Source organism: Hyperolius riggenbachi, chromosome 6 (genome assembly GCF_040937935.1).
Source record: "Hyperolius riggenbachi isolate aHypRig1 chromosome 6, aHypRig1.pri, whole genome shotgun sequence".
NCBI lineage: Eukaryota > Metazoa > Chordata > Amphibia > Anura > Hyperoliidae > Hyperolius > Hyperolius riggenbachi.
Genome location: NC_090651.1, coordinates 222,330,084 through 222,356,453, shown reverse-complemented (window position 1 = coordinate 222,356,453; position 26,370 = coordinate 222,330,084). Strand labels below are relative to the sequence as shown.

The 26,370-nt window shown below is 40.8% G+C and overlaps 1 long non-coding RNA gene across 1 annotated transcript; it reads left to right on the top strand.

Annotated features, from left to right (window-relative positions):
- The first annotated feature begins 10,383 nt into the window (after positions 1–10,383).
- Positions 10,384–25,112, top strand: LOC137522656 (uncharacterized). The gene is made up of 4 exons (XR_011022385.1): positions 10,384–10,460; positions 17,294–17,432; positions 20,242–20,350; positions 24,870–25,112. It is a non-coding gene; the product is annotated as an uncharacterized lncRNA (long non-coding RNA).
- The last annotated feature ends 1,258 nt before the right edge of the window (positions 25,113–26,370 follow it).

Genomic DNA, 26,370 nt, shown 5'->3' with positions numbered 1-26,370 from the left:
AAAACGCAGCATGCAGTAACGATTAAAAATCGGAATCTGAATCGGATGTAAAAAACGATTAAAAATCAGAATCGGAATCGCATGCAGTGTGCAGGGGGCCTTATACTGATTTATGGGGAGAAGAGGGGGCATAAAGACTGCTTAATTCTAATATATGGGCTGGGGTGGGGTGCAAGGGCTACATGATACTAAATATCTGGGAGCCCAAAGACTACCTAATATTGGGAACTTGGGCTGGGGTGGGAGTGGGAAGGGGAAGCAGGAGATTTGGGCGCATGAGACAAGTGGACAAAAAGGGCGCCCCATTCACTCCCATTATAAATAGCGTTTAATAGGCGCCGAACAGGGAAAAAAGGGCGCCGAAGATTATTAACGTTTTACAAACGGTGCCCGGAGATTTTTAATGTTTTATAACTGTGCTTGTGATGATTTAACTTTACAAAATGAGCCCGTGACGAATAACGTTTATAAAAATACTAAACATATTTATCCTATTTAATTAAAACATTATTTAACATTTTATCCCTTACTGTTTGTAAAACATTATTATTCACAAAATAAAGCGATCAGTACGTAACGTAAATTGCAATATATTTTTTACAATCACTATTTGTAAAATATTTCTAAAACATTATTATCCACCCCAAAAAATTATTTACATTTTTTTATTTAATTTTTTTATTTATTAATGTTTGTAAAACATTATTATCCATAGGGTGTCTTAGGTTTAGGCACCACCAGGGGGGTCTTAGGTTTAGGCACCACCAGGGGGGTCTTAGGTTTAGGCACCCCCTGGGGGGTCTTAGGTTTAGGCACCACCAGGGGGGTCTTAAGTTTAGGCACAACCAGGGGGTCTAGGGGTTAGGGATATGTACAGGGAGGGCTTTAGGGTGGTTAGTTTTAGGCACCACGGGGGGTCTTAGGATTAGGCACCACCAGGGGGGTCTTAGGTTTAGGCACCACCAGGGGAGTCTTAGGTTTAGGCACCACCAGGAGGGTCTTAGGTTTAAGCACCACCAAGGGGGTCTTAGGTTTAGGCACCACCAAGAGGTCTAGGGGTTAGGGATAGGTACAGGGAGGGTTCTGTGTGAGAGTAGGGTTAGGTATAATTTTAGTACAATTTTAATAATATTAATCAACAGTTATTATGAATGTACTTATATTAATATCATTGTTATAAACTGTAATGATCGCTGCTGCAGCAGCTATTGCTGGAAGTAGTGCTGCAGCTCAGGCAGTTCTGATCTATTTCCATGCAAGCTGTATAGCTTTGTCTGTTTTTCCCTGCTGTCAGCTTGTGACTGATTATCATTCACCTGTGTGGGAATCTGCATGTCTGCTCCCATTGGATGACCTCAGTATAAAGATCTGCTTCCTGCAGGGTTTCCTTGGGTTTTCATAGCTTCAGCTTAAGCCTGTCTTGCTGTCGCTTTAGCCCCCGATCGTGTTTCTTGTTAAAGATACTTTGCTGGTCTTTGCATCATATATTGGTTCATTGCCAATATATATGCATACCAGCACGTTTATTATTTTCCTTGTATTTGTGTTACGTTGATATATCAGTGTTGCTGATATATACGTACACGAACTGTTTATTTCCTGTGTTCAGTTAGTCAGTTTTCCAGCACGTTTTGGTAGTTTGCGCGTACCGTGAACACCCGTGCTGAGCTAGCTATCCTGTTCCTGGTCCTGTTTGTGGATTGCGTTCATCTCTGCGAAGAGATAACGAATCCTTCTGAATCCTGTTCTGTTACCGTTTGTGGATTGCGTTCATCTCTGTGAAGAGATAACGAATCCTTCTGAATCCTGTCCTGTTACCGTTTGTGGATTGCGTTCATCTCTGCGAAGAGATAGCGAATCCTTCTGAGCCCTGTTCCCTGTTTTGCTCCAGTGTTAGTCAGCGTTCCTGCTTATGTCATATATCGGTTCATTGCCGATATATACATATGTTAGTCAGACGTTACAAATAGTTTCATTGATAGCTGTAATTGTAATACGCTAGGAAAACATACTTATTGTATATTTATCTGTGTTACGTTCATCTATCTTAATCCTGCTATTTTCTGACTGTCCTGTCCTGTCTTTGTGAGGCACGCCATCGCCGCATCGCATTGGCTGCCTCATTCCAGTCTGTCTGGTTTTGGACGCTTGCTGTCGCTAAGTAGCCGCTAGCTGGCAAGCGTTCATTCTGTCTACCTGTCCTGATCTCCTCAGTTCTGGTTTGTGCGCTCAGCGCTACTTTGCGCTGAGACGTTATAACGTAAGCATTGTTTGTGGCTGTCAGATCTGCACCGGCTCTGTGCGCCACAATCTCCTATTGGAGTCAGTCCTCCCCTTCACTATACTAGGGATAGCCTGTTTCCTGGTGCTAGTGTGTGTACCTCCTCCACGCCAGCTCATGCGTTGCATGCTGACTGTGGAGAATACACCACCAAGCCTTACATTATGAAAACCCCATTACTAATCCCCATTGTGGGGGGGATTCCCAGAAAGTATGACACTGTTAATTATGGTTCCTGTTCCTTTAAGAAATTTGAAGAACTTAGCTCTGAAACAGAAAATGAGTTTTTCTCTGAATGTGCCAGGTTCCTGACCAATCCTGATCTCCAAGCGACTCCTGTTTCAACCTGGGCACTCCAACTAAGTTATATTTTGTTTAAAGGGGAATTATTCCAGTGGGCATTTGATGTTCTCAATCATTCCGATTTGAAAGATAGACCGCTGGAATTTCTAGCGTTTGTGATCCATAACTGGTTGCGCATAGATCCATTGCCTTTTCCTCTTAATGAACTCCTGGCAGCAGGCCAATCAGCTGCTCCTTCAATTGCTTGCAAGAATGAGCAGCAAGCAGAAAGTGTTACTGATAATTTTCCTGCAGCTTTGAATAAATCACCAAAAACCGCAAGGTCAAAGGCAAAACGCAAACGTTCTAAGAAACGTGTCCAATCTGCAGAATCGTTATCCTTAGCGACTGAGACCTATAATGAGATTCTGCCATTAACAGATAATGAAATGCAATTGTCTTTCAGGGGAGTTAAATGGACTTATGAAACTACTAATGAACTTTCCTCCCTGGCTAGGGAAAATAAAGATTTGTGTTTAAAAGAATTATCTGAGTATGATTATGAGGAGATATTACAGAGTATTGAACAAATCAACTTATTTGTAAAGCAAGGAAAGTTTGCATACACTACAGTTAAACACTTGCTACAGGTATTGGAGCTTCTTAGGAATAAGGAATCTGCCAATCACCTGCTAATTAACCCTATACATGTGCCTGCCACAATCATATCTGCAGACTGTGATCAGCCTAAATGTTTCGCTGTTAAGTATGCATGGGATCCTCCATTCGAGAGGGGAGAGATGGAAGCCCTGGTCTGTGAATGGAAGAATGATTCAAGTTCATTTTGTCAATTTTACAGTGCAAAAAGTGAAATGGTATTGAACGCATGCATTAAGTCAGCCTATAACCTAATAGAGGCTGGTGTGTGTAGGTATGACTGTGTGGCTCCCTTGATTGATGTGTGGGAACTGATTTTGGATGATTTTTATGTGACTCCGAATTCGCAAATTTGGCGTTCTGACCCGCCCTCTTCAGCACCTTTGGCTGATTCAGCAGGTGATTCGGAGCTCTTTTTGTGTGAAATTGAAGTTCCTGCAATTCCACCCTGTACCATGGATAACTCAGTGTTACTTCCCAGTAAAACAGAAGCCACTGATACATTCTTAACCTTGCCCTGCGCAAATTTCTCAGCAGAGAATCCAGAGGTCCTGCTGACTTCCGAGTCCAGCCTAGCCAGTACTCATGACTCTTTGTTTAGTGAAACAGACACCAGAAAAATCTTGCCTGTCTCTGCAAACACTTCTGCAGAAATTACCTGTGTTAATAAAGTTCAACTCCTGTCTGATCCAGCAGATGCCAATAGATGCACTACATCAGTTTCCGAGTCCCAGCAATCCTGTCTAGTAAACTCAGAACCCCAGCATCTGAATTTTCCAATTTTACAAATGAATGGTGATTCAGATGCGCAAACATTGTGTCTTGATCTTCCTGTTTCTACACCTCGCTCTAGTTTCATGAATAGCTCAGAGCATCTGCTATGTGAACCTGAAATCGCAGAATTATTACCTTGTTCAGAAAATCTTCCAGTAAATTTGCCCTGTACCATGAATTGTGCAGTAGATCTCTCCAATGAAACTCAGGTCACAGAATCATTATGCTGTCCAGCAGGTGCTTCCATGGTTTTGCCCTGCAATATGGACTGTTCAGTGATCCTGTCCAGTGAAGCTGTGGTCGCAGAGTCTTATGCTTCACCCAGTACTTTGGATACTTTAAACCCTCTAGCAGAGGAGGCTGAAGCACTGCTTACCTCAGTTGGTGTTGCAGTAATATTCACTTGTCTAGCAGCTGTTTTGGAATTACAGTCTGCTCTAATAAAACTTGATGAATTTCTGCCCAGCAAAGCAGAAGCCATTGAAATATTGTCCTCGTCAGCAAGTGTGTCAGATACCTTGCCCTGTACACAGTCTGATTTAACCAATGTCGAGTCCGTCTTTGTGAGGCACGCCATCGCCGCATCGCATTGGCTGCCTCATTCCAGTCTGTCTGGTTTTGGACGCTTGCTGTCGCTAAGTAGCCGCTAGCTGGCAAGCGTTCATTCTGTCTACCTGTCCTGATCTCCTCAGTTCTGGTTTGTGCGCTCAGCGCTACTTTGCGCTGAGACGTTATAACGTAAGCATTGTTTGTGGCTGTCAGATCTGCACCGGCTCTGTGCGCCACAATCTCCTATTGGAGTCAGTCCTCCCCTTCACTATACTAGGGATAGCCTGTTTCCTGGTGCTAGTGTGTGTACCTCCTCCACGCCAGCTCATGCGTTGCATGCTGACTGTGGAGAATACACCACCAAGCGTTACATAAACAATATTTTCACATTTTATTATAATAATAAACGATAAATCAAGATTATTCATAACAATATATAATTATAATGTTTAAACAAATATTACTGTTTTTTTAACAAACTTAATTGTAAGTTTCAGTTTAGAAACAGGGACGATTAACGTTTTAAGAATTGCCGATTTCATACACATTATTTAATGATTTATAAATTCTTAAAACACTATTTGTAAACTAAATTCTACACAATATTTTTATAAAAGATAATACTGCTTATCGTTTACACCACGCGCCCTTTTTTCCCAACGCCCTTTTTTGATGTACGTGTGGGAAGGGGGCATCCAAAGCATTGCATGGATCACTATGAATTTGAATTACCTCCCAAACTGTGCTCTAATTTGCTGGCCAAACAACAACATGTAAAAAGAGATCTTGAGCCACCTCCCCTCCGCAAACATCAGCATTTCCTGAGTGGCACTGGCAATTTGATTGGTTAGCTGTCATCTGTTTCTTGCCAAATTTTCTAAATGTTTGGCAGTTTTTCATAGAAAGCCTGGTACAACAGATCATCCCCAAAAGAAAACCTGATGTGTCTCTTTTGGCCAGTGCTCCTCCACTTTCTGCTCTAGCTCTCCTTCAGCAGTGGCTAACCCATGTATGTGTCAGCTACCGGCTACATTCTCTGGCAGGAATTCCTATGGACCTGATGCTAGGCCGGCGTCTGCTCTTTCTTTATCTCCTCTGTGTTTGTTAGTGGTTTTTAAATCTACTGGAGGGAACAGTGAGAGTTAAGGTGGCCACACACAATACAATAAAATGATCTGATTTTACGCCAGTTTTTTTTTTCATTCGACTGAAAAATCCGATCAGATTTCCTGTTTTTTTATTTTTATCGATCTGGAATGCTGGAAAATGTTCTTCAACTCTTCTAAAGATTGTATGGTGTGTGATGGATTGTCAATTTATTAATATACACACCCCAGCAATTTTCTCAGAGTTTCCAATCATTTTTATCATAATTGGGGAAAAATTGAACATTTGTGTGTGGTACATTGGTCATATTTTTGAGATGTTACACAATCAGAAAAATGTATTGCAATTCTTGAATTGAACAGATATTTAAAAAATTGTACGGTGTGTGGCCACCTTTACCCAGAGCACCAGTAAATAGGTACTGTATTTCATTATACTATGCTCTGACATTCCTGATCAAATTTTTCTGATTCTCATTAATGTCTCCACTCTCCAGCTTCAGGTATAAGGTAAACCTGAAGCTGGAAAGTGGCTGGATAGTGTAATGGATAAGGGCTCTGCCTCTGACACGGGAGACCAGGGTTCGAATCTCGGCTCTGCCTGTTCAGTAAGCCAGCACCTATTCAGCAGGAGACCTTAGGCAAATCTCCCTAACACTGCTACTGCCTATAGAGCGCGTCCTAGTGGCTGCAGCTCTGGTGCTTTGAGTCCGCCAGGAGAAAAGCGCTATATAATTTTTTTGTCTTTAAACAGAGGTGCCAAAAGATTAAAATTGCTGACCCAATACTGCCATATACTCCTTGTGCATTGCCTGATAACGAGGGGTTAAACCTGTGAAACGCATTGCAACTTGTTTTGGAGTATATCAATAAATTCTTTATTGTTTCAAAATTGACAGTTCTTGTGTCTGCTTCAGGGAGGTAAGTCCACCACTGCCTCCTAAGCAATTGTAAAAGTTTTAGTATATTTTAATCTTTTGGCGCCTCTGTTTGTCTTATACCTCAACTGAGTCCACCCCTGGTGGAGGGATGACATACCCCTTTTTCTTCCGATCTACAGAGAACACTTCTTAATCCTGAGTGGGAACAGGTCTAATCTCCCCACCTGCATTATCAGTGGTTACCTTGGAGGTAACCCTGGTTTGTGAGTATAATTTCTACTTACTTCCACTAATTCCTTTACCAGTACATATCACACTATATTGGGCTCTCGGTGTCCCTTCTCTATGCCACTCTACAGCTTGTTTTTTGTATCTGTCCCCTGTCTGCCAGGCCTGTCTAACCTACTGTTTTGGGGTTTTCTTTTATCACATCTCTTTGCCACCTGCATCAATATTCTTACCTGATGCCATTTATGATTTTGTTTTTAGTTGATTCTCAGCATTCCCCAATTGGGCAAGGCCAGACCTAGAGCCTGGGAGGCATTGTCCAATAAATTCCCATCATTCATTGTGGGGTTGCTCTGGTAAAGACTGGGTTCGTTTCTTTAGACTTTGGGCCTGAGCTGTTTTCAGAGCCCTTGCATTTACTGCTGTCATACGGGATTGACTAATGTATGACGCCTGGTAAGTAACTAGACATTCCAGATAAGCAGATGCTACATTTTAAATCATTAGCCACACATATGACTCTAGCAGAAAAGGTACTGCTCACAGAAACCAATCAAAAGCTTACTGTCATTTTATAAGGTACGGTATATCACATAATAGTTATAATTTGGATTGGTGTTGTAAGAAGCCTGAAATTTGATTGGTTGCTTCACTTTTTTCACTGGATAAATAATTGAATAAAATGTTCCAAGGTCTTCTTAGTTCAGATCAGATATTTAAATCAAGTCATTTCCTCTCACCCTGCGGGTTATATCACGGTTTGGCAGCTGGATAATGACAAGTGACAGCACCAGTTCGGCTGGGTCACCATGATGTACACTCAGCTGACATCTAAGCAGAAGTTTGTTTCAGTTCCCTGTAATTTCTACCATAAGTGAGAGAAAATCCTATCATCAAGGTGCCAAGTACCTGCCTGTGGCCTCAGCCAGTGACATGAACTGCTCAATGTTCCCTGGCCAAAACAAGGAGCATGAGAAATAATGCATTAGATGTGAATAGTCCATTGATTATTTAACATGGGATGCCAGATATAATGTAGTGTTAGGGAGGGTTCTGTGTGAAAGTAGGGTTAGGCTTAGCCATAGTAAAATATTAGTATATAATATTGATATTTTATGTTTTTTGATATTTTATGTTTTTATAGTAAAATATCTGTATTTGATAACAATATTTTACTAACAGCGTTACTGTGCGGCTTAATTTCCCCGTGCCTTTATTTGATGTACGCAAAGAGCGCATTTGAGCACAGCCATTCAAAGATCTCTTGTTGCATTTTTGGCACCAGGTAACACCACCGCATCAAACAATGACACGCATGGGGTAACAAACGCTGCCATTCATTTGCATAAAATAGCAGCCAAAAGGCCCTTGGGGCCATGTAGTAGGTGGGTAGGGATAAGAAATCTGACCCCACTTGAGTTAAAAGTCGCTCTTTGCATGTTTGCCAAGGGTGGATAAATGTATACACATGGGACCAAAAGGAAATAAAAAAATACTTAAAACTGTTTAAAAAAAGGGCATTATGATGGACTTACCTCCTCCAAATAACACTCAAAGTTTGTGGTATAGTAAAGCGGCTTTGATAATCACAAAAGTACACTTTTACAAAAATAGAAACACTTTTCTCAGGACTAATCAGGCTTCTTCAGGCCAATAAAAAGAGTAAAGCTCTAGAAGAGCCAAGCTCCTCAGTTCCAATGGTGACATCCCGAGAGCTGGCTCCCTGTGTGTGTTGTTGAACTGAACTGATAGATCATTAGCCTGGGGATGGCACACATAATTCTGTTAGGTGTGAAGGGGGGGAGAGAGACTAAATATATATCTTGAAACTGGTCTTCAAGAAGTAAGCACTTTAAAAATACCAGCTTTAGAAAATCAGACTAAGGTACATACACAGCATAGTCTTGGCTTCAGCACAGTGTTGAGCACAGTGTTGTGCTTTTGACCCCAGTAGTCCAGGCCCTGATGCTTGTTTTACAAATTAGGATCTGCTAATATAAGGAAATTGAAGGCCACAGCAAGGAACAGCCAGTAGTGTCCACATACGGACTGGCACAAAGTCTTACTCTCAAATTACATGGTGGAGCCTTTGTTTGCTGGTTATATATAAACATTTTTTTTCACGGGAACAAGCACTTGTCACGCGCCCAGTAACTGTCCATACATGTTCAGTCAATGGCTGTGTTGTCTGCAGACACTGAGCTTTCTTGTAGCTGAGACTTTTTCCACTCTCATTGGCGTGGCGTTAGCCGCAGGCAAAAAAACTCATTGGTTGTTGTTGATTTAATAGCTGACCTCTGTGTGCCGTACAGCATGACGAAGACATAAACACAGACAGGCTGAATATTCTCACTGTTTTATATAGATACTGGCAAAGGTAGCATGTGGAAAAGTCACTAAATAATTCAGAAATTAACCGTTATTTGAGTTCAGACACTATCTACAGCAACAATAATAATTGAAAAAAAAAATCTTTAGGAGATCAGATGCTTTAAGTGTAACTCCGGGCAAAAGTGAAAACTTGGAACAGTCTTGCTACTTACATCAGAGGTGCCTGTACCACTCACACTAACCTGAGAATGGCCAAGGCTGTAGTAAGTGGCCAAGAGCAAAACATTCTAACATGCAAATGACTACTGACACAGATTGATAATGAACTGAGACTATCAAAGCCAGTAACTGACAGTGCATTTGTTGGCAGCTGGTTGAGTCACCAGCACCTTTTACTTAACATTTAGGCTCCTATTTAGGAATCATGCTGCCCAAAATAATGAACCCCCATTCCTCAAATACATTGTGAGGGTAGACAAGGTAGAGGGTGAACAGTCACCCTAAAATCTGGAAAAAAAACCAGACAACGGGAGCTCAAACTGTGCAGTATGTCACAAATATTTGGTGAAACAAAATAATGTAAGCAGAGGGTACTCATAAGCAGAGGTTGCAAAGGGGCAAACGACCACTGCAGGCAGGTGGAGGTCAACAAGCCCAACTCCACTCAGGGATCCAGTCTAGCTGGAAGTAATCGCACTTTTTGAGGAAAAAAAGTCCTAGGGGCCTGTAAACAGGGTCCAAAGTTATCCCCTACCCTGGGGCAAGGGAGGGCTGGGGGTATACAATGCACAAACAGGATGAAAAAGCACCCAGATAAAATACTGATAAAATGAATTAAAAACAATAAAATAGGTAAGGTTTTAGGTGACTTACCTCAATGAAGACAAAATCATATATAAATTAACTTTAATAGCACTGGCAACACATTTTGTGGGTCCCTGCCCACTTCCTCAGGCCAAATCAAGTGCCTAAAATCATTAACAAAAACAGTGGTGGGGGGTCAATCGATGGGTCATACCTTTGCTCTACATCGAACAATGCAATGCTTTAGTCCGATCTATTGAGAATGAATGTGCTGTGGCTGTGGGTGTAATCAGAAATATTAATGTATGGTAAATCCAGCCCTGGCTGTGGGTGTAATCAGAAATATTAATTGGCAATTGTTCATGCAGTTATATTAAAATACCAGAACCATTAGGGATTGTATACTTGTACTTGTATACTATGTACTATATACTTTTATTTTTTTAGTGAATCAGTTTAAGACTGACTGCTTTTGCTTTTCTAGTTACACCTTTACCGGACACAGAGACAGAAACTGTGGATGTGACATTGAAATCCCTCACAAATTCAACAGAAGCACAAACTCAGGTACTGTGCAGAGTACATAGTCATGTCACTAACTGTCCCTCAGTGGGGTTTACAATCAAATACCTACCATAGTATTAGGCCAGTAGTCGATTGTTTTTGGTGGGGAAAGGTAACCAATTAACTTATCTCTATGTTTTGCATTTTTGGAGGCATGTAAATTATGATTTTAGATCTTTAATTGCAGCAGATTCCAGTTTGTGGAGGGAAGTCCCAAAAGTTATTTCAGTAATTTCCATTCTGTGCCCCCATTGTCAAGCAATCCTACTTTTCATGACTTTGTTCGACAAAGCAAAAAAGGTGTGTGCTACATAGGGTATACATACTGCATACTATAGGCTGTTCCTAATTTTAATAGAACCAGCCCATGTCCTATTATCATGCGCTTTCTTAAAAAGATTGTCCAATTAGCTTCCGCTTTCTGAGGTAAGAGATCCACAACATGACATGGTTATGTTTCTAGTGGCTGTTCAGCTGACCATTAGACTACTTAGAGCTACAGCCATGTTCAGCTGACCGTTTGACTCCACAGCTATAGCCATGTTCAGGTGATCATGTGATTCCACAGCTACAGCCATGTTCAGCTGACCATGTGACTCCTAGCCGTTACAGCCTTGTTCAACATGCTGAATTAGTATGCCGTTTCTTTGAATGCTCAATCCCGCAACACATGAAGAGATGCATGATCAGGGTTCTGCATAGATTTGAACTACATTGTCTAGTGCAAAGCAAGCAACTGTGACAGTGATATCGATATCAGAGAAGATTTCTGCTGAAATCATGTCTAATACCTAATGGTGTAGAGTGGTGCAAAGTGATAGAATAGTTAAACAATCTAAAAGATATCACCCATTTACTTGATTTACCAGATATTTAATAATGTAGGGCTACCTTAAAATGTACCTGAGACATTTTAATAGCCGCATTTATACTTACCTGGGGCTACCTCCAGTCCCGTGTACTCCATGGGCTCCCTCACTGTCCTCCCGGGAGGCTCTGTTCTTCTACAATCTTCCCCAGTAATAGGGTTTAGTCACATCTGTCGCCTTGCATTGGGAATGTGTGGCCCGCACTCCTGTTGCTGTGAGTGCTCTGCACCTGTACACCTGTAGTCGGCGATGGTGGCGCATGCGCCGGTGTTAAGTATAAATGCTGCTCTTTGGAACCTCTCAGGTTTCCTTTAAGAAGAGGTGGTCAATGTGATGCTAATAATTCCAGCTTGCAAGCAAATTTAATTCAAATTGTATGCAGCTTAGACTTAAACCAATCAGTATCAGCAGGAAATGTTTTGTTTGGCCCATTTCCATGCTGCATACAATTTTGCATAACATTTCCAACGAAGCTGAAATTTTTAATATTTAAATCTATCTATCTTTAAAAATAAGCGTACAAGAGAGCTTTTTAAAGCTGTCATTGTAATGGTTTCCCAGCAGCCCCTGTGAATTTCTCTGTTACAACAACAAAAACATTTGTAAAGCGCTTTTCTAGCATAGGTCTCCAAGAACCTCAAGGATACCAAAGTAAAGCCCCATACACATGCACGAGTGACTCACTGTACCTCCGGAAGACAATACACAGTCCAATAGCACACATGGTAGAGAAGGATCTGGGCACCAGATGAGCAGTATCACCCCTTATTTCATCCGCCGCACAAACAGATACATGCAAAGATTCAGCGGCCCAACAGCCGTTTCATGAGCCTTGCTTGCTTCCTCAGAGAGGAAGGTCGCTGAGGAAGTGAGCAAGGCTCGTGAAACGGCTGTTGGGCCGCTGAATCTTTGCATGTATCTGTTTGTGATGTGTGTGGGATGAAATAATGGGGGATACTGCTCATCTGGTGCCCGGATCCTTCTCTGCTGTGTGTGCAATATCTTAAATTGAATCTGTAATACAGAAAACTTCCCCTGGGGGGTACTTACCTCGGGAAGGTGAATCCTCTGGATCCTAATGAGGCTTTCCCCATCCTCTACACCATCCTGGATCCAGCGCTGGCAGCGCCAGAACAGCGGGGATGTGACTATATACCTTCCCTGCTCCAGCGCAGGGGCAGTAGAGTGGAACCCGATCGGGCTCAGCTATTTCCACCGGAGCTCATCGGAAAACCCCTACTGCGTCTGCACTGGAGCAGGAAAGGTAAATAATGCAGGCGCTAAATAGCCTGCAGAACAGTTGACAAGATTGTCGACTGTATTTTTGGGGGCTGCTACCGCTTGATCCTGGAGGGTGTAGAGGACAGGCGAAGCCTCATTAAGATCCAGATGCTTTCCCCTCCTGGGGTAAGTACCCCCAGGTACTGTTTTTTTTTATAATATCCCTTTAACTCTGCTATGCATACATATGCATTTTAAAAGGATGTGCATGAGATATGAGCTACAAGAAAACTACCGGTATATTATGGACTACATTATTACCTGAATATAAACTCCTGTTACATCAAATTCAACCCAACATCACCAATAAGCCAAGTCACTGCAGGTCAAACAAGAAATGCTTTAAATGTAAATGATTTCTAGATGAAACTGAGAATGATAGAATGATCTATGAAATCCAATAGTCTTTTACACTGACATCTCAAGAGACTCCTCTCCATCATAAACACCTTTTTCTTATTGACTAGAGAGAAGAATTAAATGAATCTTTAGAACGGGAAGAACAGAGAGCTGCTTCTCAAGGACAAGGACTTGTCTAGGACAGCTAAGCAGGCTTATTCTGTCATTTACTTGTGGCTGCAATATTTGTTTCCTAAAAATTACACTGCTGGTTTAGAGGAGATTGCAATCTAATCTCTACCATATTCATAGTCCAATGGTAGCCACACACCAAACATTTTTTTATATTTCTTTTCAATTACAGAATTACAATCATTTTTGCATCACACGTGTTCAATGTTTCTGCAAATATAGGTAAACAAGTAATAAGGATGCTAACCAGGCAATCCAAAAGTTAAAAATCACTCTTATTTTTCTTCTCCATAAAACATAATTCCCCAGATTCCCTGGCTCTTATTTGGTACATCTGCTGCACAAAGGAAGTTGCAGGTGTCACAAGCCCCCTAGTGGCCGGGATGCAAAATGCCTTCCAATCGGTTTCAGCACACAGACCATGCAATCTGTGCTCGCAATCGCCTGTGAGTTACGGTAATACAAATTACACTCTATTTCAGGGTATAACTGCCACCACCTCTGTTACCATGGGACAGAGGAACCCACTGACTGGCTGACTCTAGACCTGCAAATAGAAAACGGTTAAACACACTGTATTTTACCTAGCTATGAACAATAGTAGCGACTCTTCAGAAGCCAGGGTTCAGTTTTGTGTTGCTGAATAATAGGTGTAGCCGAACAAATAAATGATGTTAGCGTTGTTTATTAAAAATGCAATATAAATAATTAATATATACAGAAAATCATTAAAGAGACACTGAAGCGAAAAAAAATGATGATATTATGATATGTATGTGTAGCACAGCTAAGAAATAAAATATTAAGATCAGATACATCAGTGTAATTGTTTCCAGTACAGGAAGAGTTGAGAAACTCCAGTTGTTATCTCTATGCAAACAAGCCATTAAGCTCTCCGACTAAGTTAGTCGTGGAGAGGGCTGTTATCTGACTTTTATTATCTCAACTGTTCCTGGACTATTTACTTTTCCTCTGTTAGAGGAGAGGTCATTACTTCACAGACTGCTCTGAAAGACTCATTTTGAATGCTGAGTGTTGTGTAATGTGCACATATTACAGAATGATGCAATGTTAGAAAAAACACTATATACCTGAAAATAAAAGTATGAGAATATTTTCTTTGCTGCTAATCTTCTAGTAATTATTCATAGTACACAACCAGTTCACAATATCATATTTTTTTTTCCGCTTCCGTGGAAATATGTCCTTTCTGGGAAAACTCGTAAAGTTCCTTTGTTTCAGTTCAGGAGCAAAGTTCAGACAAGATGGCCGCTAACCCCATGGTCCTCTGGCTAGCAGCAGCATGCTCTCGTGAAGATGGGATTTGGAGGACTGTCCCTCCCTGTATGCACCCTGGTTTTATGGAAGCTAGTTTTGGGGGTGGAACAAAGCCAGTCCTCTCTGGTTCACAAACCAACCACAGTTAATTCCCTCGGAGAGAGATTTAGGTTTAAACGTATAAAACGCTGTAATTCAAAACCGATAAATGCCACATTTGCGCTGATAACAGATTAATATTCCTCAGATTATGACAATTCCTATGACATCAGACATGATTAGAGTAGAGGGTCCAGTTTCTGAGAAGTTTAATAACTTGGTTGTAGAGTACCCCTTGCCCCAAAAGATTCAGCAAGACACTACAAACCCAATGATACAACTCTCATAACTATCCTAGATACTATATTCCGTAAATAAGCAAAAAATCATATACAGCATTAATTTACTCTCTGCTTCTGACGGAGTCAGGCAGTCTCATGCTGAGTTTATCCTGTCTCTTCAAAAGGCAGTAACACTTGCCATTTGGGGCTTACTGCTGGAGCTTTCACACCTCAGTGTCACTGGCAAGGGACTCTTTTGATCCAGTTAATTAACCACACAGGCCTTATCAGAAAGCATACTTGGCTCTCATGAAATGAACTCTGCTAACACCTATGAAGACAACAGGGACCCCCAGGCTTGACTGTCTGGTATCCACAGACATACAATCTAGATCTGGCAATGCAATGACAATCGGTGCAGCAAACCGATAGTGATTGCATCCTCTTTTCTCACGGCTCTTCCGTGACAACAGGGCATGCTGGTTTTTCTTTTTTTCTTGTTTACTTTCCCCTCAGACTTAACTAATGCAGCCTGGTTGGCTGAAGCCTCTTTCCCTCCTGTTTTCCTCTCCCACACATCTATTCCTCTCTGATTGGCCAATATTTCTCATGCAGAGACAATGCACTTTCTACTGCAGAGCTGGGTGGGAGTGTCCAAAGACTGGGAGGAGGGCGGCCAATGATACACAGACAGAGTGAGGGAGGAAATTATGTCAGGATTGGCTTCAAGATAGACCCAGACAAAATGGAAAATCCTAAGAATGATTCTCTCTTTTTTTACTATAGAAAAATCACTAAAATCAAAATGTGGACAGTGCAATACATCTGTTATGTAAGTAGAGCAAGTATTTATCTACTTATGAGGTTTTTTTTCTGAGATAGTATTCCTGACAGCTCCACTTTAAGGTAAGGTAACCTGAAGTGAGAAGCATATGGAGACATATGGAAACTGCCACATTTATAATCCTACTAATAATTTGTCTGGGATTAATTCTAATTAATACATTTGCATCGCAAGAGTTAAAAAAAAGTGCAAATGAGACAGTTAAATAGCGAATTTAGACCCAGCTCTCCTAAAAGGTGAACAGAAGCCAAAATACTTCTATCTGCCTGAGGAAAAACTGCTGGTAACAAGACACGACTGTAAAGATCAAAGGCTATTATTTATTTTGTTATGCAACTGAATGAAGCAGATTTTAGATTACACTGACACAGTTGAGGGGAATTCAGTCTTAGAAATGTAGCTCTTAGGTCTCTTTTACATGCGTACCTATGAAAAAGTTGCCGGGAGACTTGGGCGCAGGATATAGCCGGTATATGGCTAACCCTGCTCCTGCACAACTCCCGGCGGCGTTAATTACTATTTCCCCGCCAGGTCGAGGTGGATGGTAGGGAAATTTGTAATTTGGCTTCCAGCGATTGCTGGAGGCCAAATTACAATGTTTTAAAAGTAACTTCAGCTCCGTCTTCTGATGGCGCCAAAGTTACTCAGTGTGCACCGCTATAGCCGTAATTCCTATTACGGTCTATGGAGGCCCAAACCTCCTGCACTGGATTTTTAGTGTTCGCTTCTACATTTACCCCACATTTTCACTGTCAAAGCAGTCTTCCCATATACTAAAGTGTGTGTAATGGAGCAGTGCGAAAGCCATTTTGCAACATCCCACCCTTAAACTGAAAACAACAATATGAGATGTTCTATGCTACTATTCTAGTTACCCTTAATTCTGGACATACAACATATCCCACCGAGCGGATCAGTCAAAAGCAGCCTTATCTGCTGACAGACTGTACACACTGGCAAACTGTAGCTAAAACGTCCGCCCCACGGGAGGGTCTGATGACCAGTTGTTTGCAGGAATCCGGCTTGTGTACGTGCCTTTAGGGAGGACTGTCAGAGGTCTGAGTGCAAAGTGGAACAAGGACACAGTCTGCAGTACCTCCTTCTTGATGAAAAAATACAGGATTATGGATCTTACAGCAGGGCCGGTTCAAGTAACAATTGGGCCCTAGGGCAAAATTAGCCTGGGGGCCCCCCAACAGACACCCCCGACCAAAAAGCGTCATTAGAGGCCCTTTGTTGCAGCCAAATTTCCCTCCAGGGCCCCTGAGCTGGCTACTGACCCTCCCCCAATCATCTCCCAACTTAACAGACTCTGCAGAGTCCCTGGGGAGCAACAGTTAAGATGGGGAGGGACACCTTGGGGGCCCCTACAGGCTCTGGGGCCCTGGGGCAATTGCCCATTTTTTCCTATGGTAGCTCCGGCCCTGTCTTACAGCCATGACCACGCTAACATCTGCTGATATTTAACTGAGCACTAAGGTTTTTGTGAAAGTGAATGATGGTGTGCCTGTCAAGCACAGATTCTGATAGTGTTTAATTAATTTAGTAGCTGAGCAGAATCTCTTCACTGTTTGTCAACTGCAACTTGTATAATGCTTTAAACATTGTTACTACCGTTTTTCTGCCATATGCTAGGCTATTTACTTGATGTTATTACTACAGTACTTTAAATTAAAATGTCTCATTCTCTTTACTGTAAATCATTTTATTTAGGTTCCAGAGGCAAATGTTAATGTCACCACCCCTTCTGACAGCCTCTCTGACAGCAGTACAGATGGATTCTTAATAGTGGAAACCCATACTGAAAGCCTTGAAAATTCTACATACACAGTGTTTATAGAAGATCCTAATGGTATGGCATGTGGGTATTAGGCACCTGTAACATACGGTGATAATTATGTGTAGGCACTCAGCGAAAAGACTTGTTTGTATCTGTGTAGGAGCTTCTTGATTAGCTGATTTCAAATCAATAACTTTTAAAACACTTGGTCCATATCCTTGACTAGTGACCACTCTGATTGATGTGCCTCAAACCAATTTGAGCCGATCGAGCACGGTGGCAACAGGCATCTTTTCCTATTTTTCTGTGATACCAAAGGCAATCTTGGTGGTTTCCTTCTGCTAAAGTCCATCATTTTACAAAGTCCATCTTGTTGTGTGTTGGGCAGTAGCTTCTGCTGTTCGTGCGTACTCATTTCTGTTTTCCATACCTTAAAGATTTTCCCTGAACATTTATACAGCATATTTTGTCGATTTTAACCACTTCAGTCTTTGGTCATTTTCATTTTATACATCCGTGCAATTTTCACCTCCCATTCATTCGCCAATAACTGTATCACTACTTATAACAATTAATTGATCTATATCTTGTTTTTTCCACCACCAATTAGGCTTTCTTTGGGTGGTACATTTTCCTAAGAATTATTTTTTTCTAAATGCATTTTAATAGGAATATTAATAAAAAACTGGAAAATTCATTATTTCTCTGTTTTTGGCCATTATAGCTTTAAAATAATACATGCTACCATAATTTAAAGGAATACTATCGATTCACATATTTTTTTCAATTGACACAGGAATTGTTTGGGAAGTGCTGCTAAGTACTGGTGTATACATTTTAGTAGCAACTTCTTTGTTTACTGTTAGCAAAATACATTCAAAGTTTACTGACGCCAAAACTGACGGCTGACTGAGCCATGAGGAGAGGGTAAATTCCCCTCACACTTGATCAGTTAACTCTATGTGTAGCTCTGTGTGTGACAGAGAAGAGAGCTCCCAACAGCTGCAGCTTCTGTGTCCTGTGTTTCTGACTGACCTGTCTGAAGAGAGCAGAGGACATGTAACTACCGTAATTGTCACAGCTTTTTCATACAGTTTTTGCTTTCAGAGTTTGATATGTTTGATATTTGCTTTCTGTAGTCTGATGTGCAACTCTGGCTGTGCATTGAAGCAGACACCCCTTCTGCAATTGATTTGTCCCAATACAGCTAAATCCTACCCTCAATAAATTATAGCTTTTGCCTCTGATATTTAACATGAAAAGTAGGAAAATGTTTACACAGCTACTTAGACATTATTTGCACACTGTCATTTTAGAACACTTGGGTATCGATAGTATTCCTTTAAACCCACACATTTTATTACACCATTTAAATTATGACCCTATCACAATGTATGGTGCCAATATTTTATTAGAAAATAAAGGTGCATTTTTAAGTTTTGCATCCATCACTATTTATAAGCTTATAATTTTTTAAAAAATATTGGTAATGTACCCTCTTGACATGCATATTTAAAAAGTTCAGATCTTTAGGTAACTATGTATGTTGTTTTTTTTTTTTTATTATTTGCTTTTTTTTTTTTGTTTGTTTGTTTTTTTGTTAAAATTTTTATTTGGGTATTTTTTGGGTGTGGGAGGTAAACAGTTAATTTTAAATGTAATTTATGTGTGAAAAAAAATATATGTGCATGTAGTTTTACTCTTTGGCCACACGATGGCCACAGTGATTTTGTTTAATTCCCATCCTGTAAGCAAGAGAGCTCGCTTACAGGAAGCACAAGGAGGACGTGATTTTTTTTGTCAGAAAGACCGCAGCCTCTGAAAAGAAAAGCAGAAAGCTGACAACACTCAAATATATGAACTATCCTATAAGGAATTTTAGGGCATTTTTCGCCGGCGCTAACAAAAAATGCAAAACTACCTAAGTGTGAACAAGCCCTAACTCTCTCTGCAGCATAGGTGTTACAAACCTGAATGGAGGAACAGGTGATGACCACAGTGTGCAGCAATACAGACACTGAAACAATGAATAATGTGCAATAATGGTTTATTGTGACCTGGATTGTGCAAACAAACAGATAAATGCAAATACTTGCGCAACACACTATATACAGAGCAGATGCAAACCACGTGCACAACACAGTATATACAAAGCAATCGCCATACATATAAATGTGCAACCCCCCCAAAGACCCTATCTATATATATATTCTAGCTAATATATATATATATATATATATATATATATATATATATATATATATATATATATATATATACAATATATACAGGAATAATATACAACAATCACGGTACAAAAAGGAGCAGGCAGAAATCAAAGTCAAATGTAATACAAAGTCAGGCAACAAACCAATCGAAGTACAGAGGAGCAGGCAGGAATCAGAGTCAGACAAGGTATACAGGGTTCAGCAACAGAAAGGCAAATATAATCTCAGGGTAAGGAACAGGTCAAGTAGCAGGTTGTCCAGAAGCTCAAGGCTGCAAAGAACTGCTAGACTCTGGCAACCAGCAGGAGGAAAAGGCAGTTCTTATATAGTCCAGGTAACAAACAAGATGCATGCTGAACATCAGGGCTGCTCACAGTCCACAGAGCCCTCTGCTGGTGGAGAGCAGAACTCCAGGGCTGCTACATGTTCATAAAGCCAGAAAAGAGCAGCACATAGTTCCTAACAATAGGTTAGAGAAAGCAGCAGATACTTCCTGTGCAGCACCTTTTGAAACAGAGTTAAATAACTGCACATGCTTGTCCTAGGTAAACATGAGCATTTTCAGTATTTTTAGAGTTATGCTAGAATTTGTAAAAACAAATGAATTATTAAACCTACTAAAGGAAGGTCATTAATAATTGCTGTTTTTGCAGGTGGCCTGGATTTGGGAACACTGATTGGAATAGTGGCTGGCATTGTGTCCTTGGTTGCAGTTAGTGCCATGATCATTATCTTACTCGTCCGGAAAATGGGAAGATACTCGTAAGTAAGGCATATTTCAACCCAATCGGCTCGTACAGTAATACAATGGTCACCTGGGATTACAGTAATTTATATATTCCAGTGTTGGCTACATTTGGTGATTAATTCATGTCTGTGTGTAGAGCAGCCAAAGCCAGAAATATGCTCCTATGTCTAATAGATGGAAATTTGTTAGAAAAGGATTTCGATATAGGAAGTGATGTACTGTAGGTCACGTTAATAGAATAATGCATGGTACACTGCTGCCAGTAATACCAGTAATATTACTGTGTGCTGTCTATGCACAGCAGTATTTTTGCTAGTTAGTGCATTAGGTCCTTTGTTACAAGTTTCATTATTATTGATGCCCTAATCAATACTTTCGCTTCTGTAGATATACAGTAGATCATAGGGCTTGTTTATAAAAAAAAAGTCAAACAGGTTGTTCACCAGAAAAGCACTCTTTAAACTTTTCCAGATCACTGGAATTATAAACAAGACATTGGGCTCAATTCTGGTAGCTATGTGAGGTAAATATTTTTTTGTAGGTAAAATACCTCATGAGGTATTTTCCTCTTCTTTTATCAATTCTGAAAGATTTTTCTCCATTTCCGAACATGAGGTAAAACATGAGGTAAAACATGAGGTAAATGCATAGAGTGAGGTAAGTGGTAAGCCTGCAGCAAATAAGTAATAGGCTATCATTCATAAAGGTGCAGTCGGTAGTGCGGGAAAACACCGTTCTTCTCCGCAACCGGTACTTAAGACTTCTGGGTGGTCATTCATAAAGAAGTTGCCTGTTGCGGTAGAAGTGCAGAGGTTTTCTGGAGGAAGCTGGCGGTAGCGTGGCGGAAGACATGCGGAAAGATAAAAGCTGCCCGATTCCCTCCGTGCGCTCCTCTGTCTGATGCTGCTTGGGAGGTCCGTCCCATTCATTTACACGTATTCCGCCCGCCTATCGCTACTGTCGAGCAAGCGGTATTTTCCTTCTGCATACCTCTTGCTCTAATCTTTATGAATGGACGTGTTTGTAACTTTTTCTAGATAAATCTAGAAAAACTCCGCACAAGGCGGAAATGTATCGCTCTGTCAGCTTTTCATGCGGAAAGAGCCTTTATGAATGGGGATTTTGCAGAGTGTTCGGTAAAGTCACCGGTATTAAGCATTTCCGAATGCGGAAATGCTTTATGAATGATAGCCATAGTCTTTAATTGTCTTCCATAAGTTAGGATAGTCTTTGGAAGATTTTTTTTTTTTTTTGAGGAGAAAAGGTGTTTTTGATTATTCAGCAACCTATGAAAAGTAAATTTATAGGCATCCATTATACAAAATAAATAAAAAAATCCAGCTCATTTACCTTTAGAGGCTGGGGGAGGGGGGGGGGTGTAGGGGCACTTTTAGAGGGTGGGGTCAGCACTTTTAGAGACTGGGGGTGTGAGTACTTTTACATTTAGAGGCTGCTGAGGGCGGGGGGGGGGGGGGCTCGGAGCACTTTTAACCAGAGGAGGAGGGGGGGGAATCAGTGTTTGCCGCAGTTTTACTTGATTTTTTAAAAAATAGAGGTTGTGGGTTGGAGCATTTTTTTCACTTTATTTTCCAGTCAGAGGTCGGGAAATTGGCAATGTTGAGAGGGGGGGGGGGGCAGCAGATGAAGGATTGTGCGGGGTTTGGAGCACTTTTTATTTTTTAAAACAAAATGAAAGCTGGGGGGATGCGTTGGTCAGATCACTTTTACTTACTTCAGCAAAATATGGGGGCCCTGAACACAGTACAAGCTGAAAAGCCTCCATGTTATGTGACAGATATCACAATTCTGTCACAGCACTGCATTTATCATGTGGTAGAGGTAGGTCTAATTATGTGAGGTAAAAGACATGCAAACATGCACCTTATTTCACTTCAGAATTCAAGTGTGAGGTATTTCACTACTAAATGCCACACATTTTTAAAAGGAAAAAAGGGCCTGGCTGGATAACGAAATGGCGCCAGTGAATAATGAAATCTCAATAACGATAAATATTGGTAACAATTGGTAACAATAACTACGGTTTTAAAACAGACGAGAGTTGAAAACGGAAATATATTAGTGTTAAAAATCATAACGTAATTCAACAATACAGCTTAACCCAACCCTACTCTCACACAGAACCCTCACCCGGTGGTGCCTAACCCTAACCAACCCCCTGGTGTTGCCTAATCACCACCCCATGTTGCCTAACCCTAACAACCCCCTGGGTGGTGCCCAACCCTAACCACCCCGCTTGGTGATGCCTAACGCTAACTGCTCCCCCTGCAGAAACACCCTTATACACATAGAAACGATAATATCTTTGATAATGTAAAATCTGTACATACACACCAAATAATATGACAAAAACTATAACTTAAATAAAATAAAAATAAACTTCTAAAATGATAACATACTTCAAAAACTGTAATGTTATAATGCTGTTAATGAGAACCCTGCAATCGCGCAGCCTTCCCACATAGCTCCGTTCTTCTCTATGGGGAGGATCGTACATAACATCATGACGTCACCGACGTCATGACGTCATGCGCAGACCCGATCCTCCCCATAGAGAGACCAGAGCTGTGTGGGAAGGCTGCGCGATTGCTGGAACCAGGCTGGGCAATGTACAGTGGTGTGAAAAACTATTTGCCCCCTTCCTGATTTCTTATTCTTTTGCATGTTTGTCACACTTAAATGTTTCTGCTCATCAAAAACCGTTAACTATTAGTCAAGGATAACATAATTGAACACAAAATGCAGTTTTAAATGATGGTTTTTATTATTTAATGAGAAAAAAAACTCAAAACCTACATGACCCTGTGTGAAAAAGAAATTGCCCCCTGAACCTAATAACTGGTTGGGCCACCCTTAGCAGCAATAACTGCAATCAAGCGTTTGCGATAACTTGCAACGAGTCTTTTACAGCGCTCTGGAGGAATTTTGGCACATTCATCTTTGCAGAATTGTTGTAATTCAGCTTTATTTGAGGGTTTTCTAGCATGAAACGCCTTTTTAAGGTCATGCCACAACATCTCAATAGGATTCAGGTCAGGACTTTGACTAGGCCACTCCAAAGTCTTCATTTTGTTTTTCTTCAGCCATTAAGAGGTGGATTTGCTGGTGTGTTTTGGGTCATTGTCCTGCTGCAGCACCCAAGATCGCTTCAGCTTGAGTTGACGAACAGATGGCCGGACATTCTCCTTCAAGATTTTTTGGTAGATAGTGGAATTCATGGTTCCATCTATCACAGCAAGCCTTCCAGGTCCTGAAGCAGGAAAACAACCCCAGACCATCACACTACCACCACCATATTTTACTGTTGGTATGATGTTATTTTGCTGAAATGCTGTGGTACTTCTATGCCAGATGTAATGGGACACGCACCTTCCAGAAAATTCAACTTTTGTCTTGTCGGTCCACAAGGTATTTTCCCAAAAGTCTTGGCAATCATTGAGATGTTTTTTAGCAAAATTGAGACGAGTCTTAATGTTCTTTTTGCTTAAAAGTGGTTTGCGCCTTGGATATCTGCCATGCAGGCCATTTTTGCCCAGTCTCTTTCTTATGGTGGAGTAATGAACACTGACCTTAATTGAGGCAAGTGAGGCCTGCAGTTCTTTAGATGTTGTTCTGCGGTCTTTTGTGGCCTCTCGGATGAGTTTTCTCCGCGTTCTTGGGGTAATTTTGGTCGGCCGGCCACTCCTGGGAAGGTTGATCACTGTTCCATGTTTTTGCCATTTGTGGATAATGGCTCTCACTGTGGTTCGCTGGAGTCCCAAAGCTTTAGAAATGGCTTTATAACCTTTACCAGACTTAAGATCTCAATTACAGTACTTTTGTTCTCATTTGTTCCTGAATTTCTTTGGATCTTGGCATGATGTCTAGCTTTTGAGGTGCTTTTGGTCTACTTCTCTGTGTCAGATAGCTCCCATTTAAGTGATTTCTTGATTGAAACAGGTGTGGCAGTAATCTGGCCTGCGGGTGACTACAGAAATTGAACTCAGGTGTGATAAACCACAGTTAAGTTATTTTTTAACAAGGGGGGGCAATCACTTTTTCACACAGGGCCATGTAGGTTTGGAGTTTTTTTTCTCACTAAATAATAAAAACCATAATTTAAAACTGCATTTTGTGTTCAATTATGTTATCTTTGACTAATAGTTAACGGTTTTTGATGAGCAGAAACATTTAAGTGTGACAAACATGCAAAAGAATAAGAAATCAGGAAGGGGGCAAATAGTTTTTCACACCACTGTATATAGCGTCTCTATAGCGGGGATCAGGGGGTAATCGGGAGGGGGGTGCTGGCGACCTAACAAAGCTAGCCTAGTGCTAGCTAACTTGTAATACAGCCAGTAAACCTATCAGATTTACTCTGGGGGACACCTGAGGCCAGCAAAACCTCTGAAGCCGCATGCCCGACACAGTGTCGGGCATACCGCTCAGGAGGTTAAGTTCTAAGGCAAATTGTTGTAGAGTTTTAATTTTTTTTTATTTAACATTTTAATAAGTGTTTTTTCTCTCTCTCTGCAGACCTTAAAACTACAATAATCAATCTTTATGTATACAGAAGCATGAAACACAGACAGCCGTGATAATCATTCCACAATGGAAAGAATTGACTCTAATGCCAAAAAACGAAGACAAACAGGCTGGGGGAAACCAACCGGGGACCCAAAGAGCAACAATAATGAAGATTTCTCTAGTGGGCAATCTCCAAAGTATAACTATTTATTCCTACTAGTGTACAAAAAAACAAAAACAAAAAAATACAATACTGACAAATATGAAGCAGGGCTTTAATGTGGTTTTTAATATACATTGTCTATCATGACTTTTTTATTTATGTAAATAAGCATTATTTGCTTTCTGCAAGGATTGAGGCTATCCTAAGTGCGCAGACAATACATCAACTATTTAATTATTACATTTAGTTTTCATTTTGTAGTTTTCAGTAAGCCTGATAGGGACACATTACCAGAATTTCACCTGCAGCAGTTTCCTTCCATTTATGCAAAGTATACTATAAGCAGCACACAGAAGCAATCTGCAGTAGTGCAATGCTTCTCATCTGCAGCAGCGCAATCCTTCTCATTTGCAGCAGTGCAATCCTTCTCTCTAGACAACTGGGCTGTATGCAGACCCCCAGCCAAAACCTTTACAGAACAAAATAGGAAAGATTTAAACCTCTGGAAAGGTTTTATTACTGTCGGTGACCCTGTTTAGGAATGGAGGTAACTTTTACAGCCAAGGCACGGACGCGAATTAACACATGAATTACCTTCAAACCCTTTTTCTCAATACTGTACTTAAAGTGAACCAGAGACGAAGCACCCTCATGTATTTTACCATATATATATCAGTGGGGACATTAGAGAAAACACCTACCCTGCTCTCTGTTTCATTCTTCACTGCTCAGCCTGCTTCTAATCAGCCCTGATAAAATCCCTGACTGAGCATTCAGTCTGGCTTTGCTCAGGAATCATTATAGCTGAGTCTGTCTTCTCTGATGTCTTTTCAAGCCCAAGCCTGCCCCCTTCTAGCTCTGCTATAATGACTCAGCTATAATGATTTCTGAGCAAAGCCAGACTTAGTCAGGGATCAGGGCTGATGAGAAGCAGACTGAGCAGTGAAGAATGAAACAGAGAGCAGGGTAGGTGTTTTCTCTAATGTTCCCACTTATATACTGTATATATATGGTAAAATACATGAGGGTGCTTCATCTCTGGTTCACTTTAAATCGTCTTATAATATTTATAACTGACAAGTGTGAACTGTAGCTATATATGGACATGACAGTTGCCTGGCCTGACTGTTAGTGAATCAGGGCACAGTATGAGCTTTATTGCGCTTGTGTGCCCAAATCTATATAATCAAGATACAGTGGCGATAGATTAGGTGAACTGAATTTAAAATGGATTTCCATAACTAAACTTTGATCCTGGAGCATTTAGTATTCAGTATTTGTGTTTACATTGTGAGTATACATTAACGCCCCACATCACTCCTTGCAATGAAGTATAAAGTATAGGAG